At 23.4% G+C, this 8,782-nt stretch overlaps 1 long non-coding RNA gene across 1 annotated transcript; it reads right to left on the bottom strand.

Moving 5' to 3' along the window:
• Positions 1-2,705: 2,705 nt before the first annotated feature.
• On the bottom strand, positions 2,706-7,075 carry LOC126898741 (uncharacterized). The gene is made up of 9 exons (XR_007702371.1): positions 6,976-7,075; positions 6,771-6,788; positions 6,547-6,564; positions 4,048-4,062; positions 3,796-3,810; positions 3,662-3,691; positions 3,042-3,056; positions 2,914-2,943; positions 2,706-2,736 (listed from the first exon to the last, which is right to left on the bottom strand). It is a non-coding gene; the product is annotated as an uncharacterized LOC126898741 (long non-coding RNA).
• Positions 7,076-8,782: the final 1,707 nt, after the last annotated feature.

The raw sequence follows: 8,782 nt of genomic DNA, 5'->3' as shown, positions 1-8,782 counted from the left end.
ACCTTTAGATAGTGTTTAATTTAAAAAAATTGAATGATTATTCCAGAAGCAACATGAATTCCTACTTCCTTCATTATTCCTGATTAGTAGTAATTCTTTGATTTATAAAAATTATAAATGAATAAATTTTTATAGTGTAAATTAAATTTAGAGCAAATTGATATTCAATAATTTAATATTGTAATTTTAATGGAGAAATTATAAAAAATTATAAAGTTGTTTTTACTTTTATAACAAACGTGTTTCAAAAATTGAAGGGCTGAATACAAAAATGCTCAGAAAATAATTTGTTTTTAATTTTGAATAAATGGTCTACAAGGAATGAACATTAGAATAAAAAATATACTCTTAATGATCATTTATTGCGCTGATTTCAAATCTACAATTAGATTTTTTTTAGTACCACTGATTTTTGATATTATTTAACTAATTAGTTAAAAATGAGTATAACGAATAAAAAAATAATCAAAAACCCTACATTAAAATGAAATTAAATAACACAATTACGGACGAAATCATAAATAAACCAGACACAAAATATTTCTGAATATTAGTATATTATAGAATACTAAATGATATAATTATACGGAATATAATTCTGAATATTTCAATTGAATTATTTATTTAAACAAAAAAGTTTCATAGAAATTATTAGTATTTCTATTGAAAAGATTCAATACGATATAATTACAAAAATAATAAGATAATAAAATTATAATAGTGATTGTTTTATATGTTTACTATTACATATTAAATCCCTGAACATATATTAATCTAAACAAAACCAATTTTTAAATCGCCATATAATTTTTTATTTTATTTCAAACTTATAAGGTAAACTAATAAAAATTTAAAGTTTCATATTTAAGTTCATATTATAAACTTTCATAAGAAATCAACATTTAAATACTAAAAAAAATAGTATATATTAATATTGTCAAAATATTCTTACAAAATAATTTATGAAATATTTGTTTATGTATATTTTGAGAATATAACACTAAAAATATTTCTACAATGTTCTTAAAAAATATCTTTTTAAATATTTGTTTATAAAAAGATATTAATTAGATTAAATATAGAATATTTATCTCGAAATATTTGTAGGATATATTATCAATATAATTTTTTAAAAATTAAAAATATATATCATGTTGGCTAACTGACGTAACTTAAGAGAGGCAATCCATCCCCTTTAGTTACTCCTTTGGATGTTATTGATATCTAGTATAATTATATTTATGTGTTACTTATTATATACTTGTTACAAAATCCATTAATAAGTAAACAACCGTTATCTCTAATTGATATCAATTGAACTAACCATATCAATGAAGCTAGGCAAGTCAGGGACAGTAAAAAAACCCTTGTTGCTATTTTTCATCACCCCATAGTCGTAGTAACCTATGGGTCAGTTCGTTACACATATGATTCTAGCATTCGATATACAAGGTTCAAATCATGTGAAGCGGATTGACTTTTGCATTTTTTTAATATATTCATAAAACATCTTGCAAGATACTTTTTTTTAGTAATAATTGTAGTAATAATCTCAAAAAAAGAGGAGATGGAAAAAATCTAATTGCAAATTTAAAATTAGCGCAATAACGTGGTTTAGCAAAATATATTTTAGTCTATGCTGATTTAAATACGTTTCACTTTAGTGATATGATTTTACTGTGTAATTTTGTATAAAAATGAATTTTATTCGCTTATTATTTGAAGAAATATTTAATTAAAAAAAGTTTTTTTTTTTTAAATTGCCATTTTTTACAATTGTTGTTTGCCTAAGTTTCTAAAATTAAGGGTTATTTTTCAATATTTGGTGATTAATTTCAACAAGATTAAAATCGTGTACTTTAGACATAGTCAACATTAAAAGTAGTCCAGTGAGAGCTGAGAATTTTTCTTAAATTCGCATCAAAACTAAAGAACGATCAAAAAGTTGATAAAAAAATGTACTCAGTTAAATTTATAATAAAATTTGATTATAATTATAAAAATCCTTTGTTAAATTTATGCGAAACCCAAAATTAGTTTTTTAGAAATGATTTATAGAGTAACATGTTACCAAAAAAATTTGAACAATTTGGACTAGTACTAGTACACGCAAATGTAGTTAAAAAATAAAAAATAACGAAGTTGAAAGAAATCGGTCCGGTGATAGCTAAAAAAGTGGTGACAGACATTAAAAAAAACACATCATAGTAAAATTAAGATTCCAAGCTGAGAAGGTCTCAGCTTCGCATTGAAGATTTAAAATGTATTGCCGTATAAATAGACTATAAGTTATATTTGAATTGAACTTTACTTTGTTCAAGATTTAAACATCATTTTGACATTACAATGTTATTACATTTTTTCGTTTAAAACTTAAACGTTATTTAATTTGTACCTCTAATATTTATAAAGTATAATGTTTGGAAATATACATTTATGTTTCAAAAAGTATTGTTATATATTGTTAATAATATTACATTCAGTAATAATATATATCAATTGTTATGATATCATTTTTTGTTAATCTTTTGAATAATATATAGAATAATGATATACTGTCACTATCGTTCCATGAAGAATAATATGCTATAATTGTAACATTTTTCATAACATTTATTAAGCATAAAAAATTTTAAATGTAAAATACTTTATTAATTTCTTTAAAAATATATATTGAAGAAAACACAATATATAAAACACACTCACCTTCTAACTCTTCTACTGTAACATTTTCCCCTTTAATATTCATTAAATATAATGTTTAAATATATATATTTATGTTTTAATAAGTATTGTTTTACATTATCAACTATGTTATATTCAGTAATATTGATATGATATCATTTTTAGTTTTTCGTATCGATTTTAATATGATATTATATTTTTTAATAATATATAGAATAATAGACATACCGTCACTAAAGTTCCAAGGTGAATAATATTCTGTAATTGTAATAATTTTTATAACATTTGTTAAGCATAAAAATATATACTACTTTATGAATTTCTTTAAAAATGTATATTGAAGAAAACACACTCACCTTCTAACTCTTCTCCTGTAATATAATGTACTAATAATTATTTGATTATAAGAAGGATCCTTATTAAAAATAAGGAGAATCTGTGCTTCTCATAGGGACAATGATATTTTGTGTCACGTCGGAAAATCTGCTTATTCGTGTAAGCTTCATACAGAAAAACAAAAAACATGAATTATCCACAAACATTCGAATAAACATTTACTACAGATTTATTTGAAAATACAATGATCTCAATTTTTAATGACCCTTTAGGGTGATCCTTAGATATGGAATACATTTTTTAAAATTCTTTTTTCTCGCCTCTTAAATTATTAAAAAAAACATTAAAGCATTAAAAAATGAGTTTTTTTTAATTTGTTCAATGTTTCTCAATACCAACACATGTCATATATAGGTTGAGAGTTTAACTCAAGGAGTGGGTTGTTAGTTTTCTGTTTAACTTTAGTTTTCAGTATATTACTAAAAAAAGAACAACTCTTATCGTAAAAATGAATATTATCTAACGTCACCCTAAAACACATTGGTTTTATGCTTGTGGATAAATAATATTTTTTCGTACATGTTTATATCATAGTTCATATGTTATACATTTAGTAGTTTTGATGAAATAATAAACATACCATCACTTAAGTCACATGGTGAATAATATTCTGTAATATTAATAATTTTCGTAACATTTATTTAGCACAAAATATGTATACGAAAAATACTTTTTGCTTTTCTTTAAAAAAATAATTGAACAAAACAAACTCACCTTCTATTTCTCCTGCTGTAAATAATGTAATTATAATTATTTATTTTTAAGAGATTTACTTAAAATGTTGCATGCTATTTTTTTACTAGATAATTTTAATATTATGCAATGAAAAATACTTTTAGAATTCGTTGTACAATTTTATAATAATGATAAAACGTATTTAATGATTTTACTAAAGACTTAATATTTGTTAAATTTATAAATATAAAAGCCACATTCACTTGCGAGATAGAGATAAAATACACAAACCTTCTATTTCTCCGGCTGTAAATATTGTAATTATAGTTATTTATTTTTAATAGATTTACATAATGTATTGCATACAATTTTATAATAGTAATAAAACAAATTTTTGATTTTACAAAAGGTCTAATATTTGTTAATTTTATAAATATAAATGCCTGCGAGATAGTGATAAAATACTGTACCATATGACCTATTTATAGAATGTCTCAGAACTAAGAGGCAACTCACAACTCATCCTTTTTAAAAATACGGAGAGTCTGTGTTTCTCACATGGATAACTATATATATAATAGAGATTAAAAACGCTTCGATGCAAATCTGTAGATAGAATTTAATATTAAAAATTTGGAGGATTGTTACAAAAATTAATGATCTCCTACCTCTTTATTTATATCCTGATAACACGTTTTATGTTTTATAAGTATATAACTCGAATAAATACCTACTATAATAATTAAATTTTGTATAAATTTGGTATTTATTAATCAAGCATTGTAATTTTAACTTTGAAATTATAAAAGAGTTATAAAATTGTTGTAAATTTAGTGATCCTTTAATATTAGCCATTTTATTTATTTTATAATAATAATTATATTAAGCAAATTCTTTTTAGTATTTTTTATTTTTATTTATCTTGATTAAGTTATTATTAAAAAACTGATTAACTCCTCCCTTATATCTCATAATTGCATCAAATTTATTTTATGTAAAAACGTGATATACTTGATGCATTCCTTTGAAAAGATTTATCGAAAAAAACAAATTCACATTCTATTTCTTCTGCTGTAAATACTATAATTATAGTTATTAATTTTTATAGATTTACTTAAAATATTGCATGAAATTTTGTAATAGTAATAAAAAAAAATTAATAATTTTACAAAAGGTCTAATATTTGTTAATTTTATAAATCTTAAAACCACCTCCATCTGCGAGAAAGTGATGAAATACTGTACCAAATGCCCTCTATACAGAATTTCTCAGAACTAAACGGTAACTCATAATTCATGATTCAATTATTATTTTTTTTTAATTTTCCTAAAAATTAATAAGTACCTTCTACGAAATGACTTCCAATTAACCAAATTTTATATTATTTATTACTTATAATAAAATAATTTCTATTTTTAATTTACATTATATTATTTCAATGCTTTTCTTATTGAAATTTTTGATGGATCGACAAAATTTTATGAAAAGGTACTCATTGAATTACTATCATTTTTTTATAGATTTACGTATTTAATGAGTATAAAGTATGCTTCATAAATACTTCAGTACGAATCTAATCGTGCTACAAAACCAATACATCATCAAATAATATACTTGTAGCTCAATAAGAATATGCCATAAAATTGTTATCGATTCATTAATCATTTTTGTAAAGAAAGTACTAAACACAGGAAATGAATTTTGTAAAAATAAAATAGGCTTAAAAATACAAAAATGATTTTAAAAAAATCAAAAGGAAATAATAATTGTATCAAATAGTACAAGTTTAATCATTTGATTAAACCTGTTCAATCCTTCACATGTTAAATTTAAATTATCAATAAAAAATGAGTAACATAGTAATTTGGAGATATATATACTTAAAATATTTTTCAAATTAAACGTAACTTAGAATAAATTTAAAAATAATTTTATTTTGGTTGTATACTTTATTTTAAGTTTACTTGTTAATTTAATAATAATGTTTTTTTTCACGGAATTAAATATCATTTAACATCTAAAACCTCAAAAATGTTTAAATTATATTATATTTATAACAAACCCAACCCAATTTTATATGTTTATTATAAGTTTTTCTTACTGGTATTGTATGTGGCCTCGATATAATTTTTACATTAATATAAATATTTTTAAATCTTGTTTTGGCATGGCCAAAACAAGATTTTATCTTATTTATTAAAACAAGATAATATCTTTTATGCAATATTGTTCAATCCCCGAGATCAATCTATTTTTAAATTTTGTCTTAAACCTTTAAGACTTTTTAATTTTTGGAACATTACTCTTATTGAACTTTATGTTCAACTATTGTTTTCTCACCTTTCTAAAACCCCCTACTTATATTATTTCACTATTACACCCCAGTAGGTAACTACTGGTACAAGTCTTGATATTGATGTTAGAGAAAATGATAATTAATCACAATGGTTTTATATTAATAAATAAAGATTAATTAATTTTTTTCAAAATTTTTTATCTATTTAACAAACCCTTGAACTCACGGTCTAAAAGACATTATTATTGTAAAAAATAAACAGTAACCCAACACAACAGCTTTATTTTACATAGTTTTCTCATTGAGTTACTACATTTATTTTGGTGAAAAATGCATAAGTTTTAATGCATATAGAATTTTCGAGTTTCCTTAAATTTTCTTTTTTCTGAGATCACGGGTAAGGAGTAAATTAGTTAGTTATAGTTTGAATAAACAAATAATAAAATTAAAATTAAGGTTAAAAAGAATAACTATTTATTTTATTAGGTAATTACTTGAAATTAAAGGATTGCCTGTAAAATGAACAAAATTAATTACTGTATAAAGGATGTCTAAAATAAATTTTTTCGTAAAGGCAATAGGTCACAAGATAAATCAAAAGAACTTTGGATTTTTAAATAATTATAATTTTTTTAAATCTAAATCTAAATTTTAAGTAAAATAGTATCGTAGAAAGCTGAATTTGCTTACAAAAATTTTATTTATAACTATAACTTACTAGAACTTGAAAAAACTCCTAATAAAAATATCAATAATAATTATAATTTATTTAACAAATTAATTGTATTGTTGACTTTTATTTTTATTGAAAAACTTATTTTATTAAATTATTATCCAGAGATCACGACAAAAACACTGAACAAATAATATTTAATTTAACCAATTACTCCCAAATGAATAGAAACGCATCGTGTTTATATTACCTGCTGATTATATTAAGAAATACGCCAATATTGCTATAAATGACATATTTGTTTTCTAAAAAAAATAGTAATCAGCTTATTTATGCATTGATGTTGATATGTTTTATCAGTCACACCAAATGATTTAAAATAATAGACTAATTAAATTTTAGTTATACGTATACACAATGTAGTTGATAATAATATGAAAATTTATTTTTGATCTAATATATATTTTTGTGTTACTTTATTAAAATAATTTTTGCATTCTTAAACTACGTTATAATTTTATTCTATTTATATTTAATAATTTTTTAACCTCTATCTCACAAAAATGTATGATGGGTCGATACAAACTTTAGGAAAATTGCATATGGTGTTATAAATAGATATTGTAGGTATGAATTAAAATTCTTCTTACTCTTCTGCAAATACTTGTATTAATTTTTTATTTGAATTATTTTCTAAGAAAACTTTAAAAACGAATGTTTTAAAATTTAAAGTTTTTTTAATTATTTGTATTATTAAAAACAAATAAAGAAACCGTAGTCCAATGAGGTCGCGGTACAGTGTAGACGTAGCATAGTTGTGAAAAGTATAGATGATTTTTGGTAGTGATTAAAATGAATTAGCTATGTAAAGTTGAAAAAATAATATATGAAAATTTTACACAAAATAATTGCATGTTTTTAACTCCGGCAATAAATGTACATAGAAGATAAGTCATCGAGAACTACTTATTTTTTTTTAACTTATAGTACGTACAATAAGCTTTATTTTAACATATGTTTAAAGCTCGTAGTATTTCCAAAATATTTTCAAAAGTTAAGTTAAAAAAGTTGCTATTTTGAATCGCCCCTGTGGGTAGCACTCTGCAGCTAAAGGGTCTGATTATCATAAAATTTATATCGAATGAAAGGGAAATAATTAATATTTTATAGCGTGACAAAGAGTGCCAGCTTATTTCTTTTCGTCTATATATATATATATATATATATTAGGGTGTCCCTTATTTTGAAAATTTTGGAAATTCTTCGGGCTCACCCCCCAAATTTGTGTGTATACATATAAAAAGTGGCTACAAAAAATTTCAGGCCGATCAGATGAGTTTAACCCGTGCCGACTTGGGGTTGAAAATCGGCCAAAAGGGGTACTTTATTAGTTTTTAGCAATTAACTCGTAAATTAGCGCTCTCACAAAAAAAAATGTTGAAACTAAATTGTATATCTAACTGTTTTATATAAAATAAGTCCTTACAGTTTTTCTTTTAAATCCATTAGTTTTCTAGAAAAATGTCAAAATACATAATATTTTGTAAAATTGCCGAAATTAGCATATTTACGAATATTTCATCATATATGACGAACCATGTGTGATACGACCTGTTACGTCGCTATTTAGGGGTTTAGCCTAAATGCCCGTCGACAGTATTCTAAGGGACCAACGGGGGATAGCTGGCTAGGCTATATCTACCTTAGGTACTGAAGTTTCCTATTTAATTTATATTCCCTTAGAGGAACTACCAAGGGTCGCACTACAATATATATATATAACACTTTAGGTTAACAACGATATAAATAAATATTTATTAAGCAATTGAAATATTAAATGGATAATACAACCTGCTGGACACCTAGAGATGTTATAATCCAACAGGGAGCTGACGGCGACACACACACACACTATAATATACGGGGTAGCGAAGTTAAGTTAATTATCAGGCAAAAGTAGTGATCGCGAAGATGGTAAAATGTCAACTGTCGATAGGGATATCTTATTATGGCACATTGGCCGTGAATTGCAAAAAGTGTTTATGTGTGCAGTCCGC

Source organism: Daktulosphaira vitifoliae, unplaced genomic scaffold (assembly GCF_025091365.1).
Source record: "Daktulosphaira vitifoliae isolate Bord-2020 unplaced genomic scaffold, ASM2509136v1 Scaffold_2, whole genome shotgun sequence".
In the NCBI taxonomy this organism is placed as follows: Eukaryota; Metazoa; Arthropoda; class Insecta; order Hemiptera; family Phylloxeridae; genus Daktulosphaira; species Daktulosphaira vitifoliae.
Note: the sequence above shows the minus strand (reverse complement) of the source record. Positions and strands in the feature narration are given on the sequence as shown.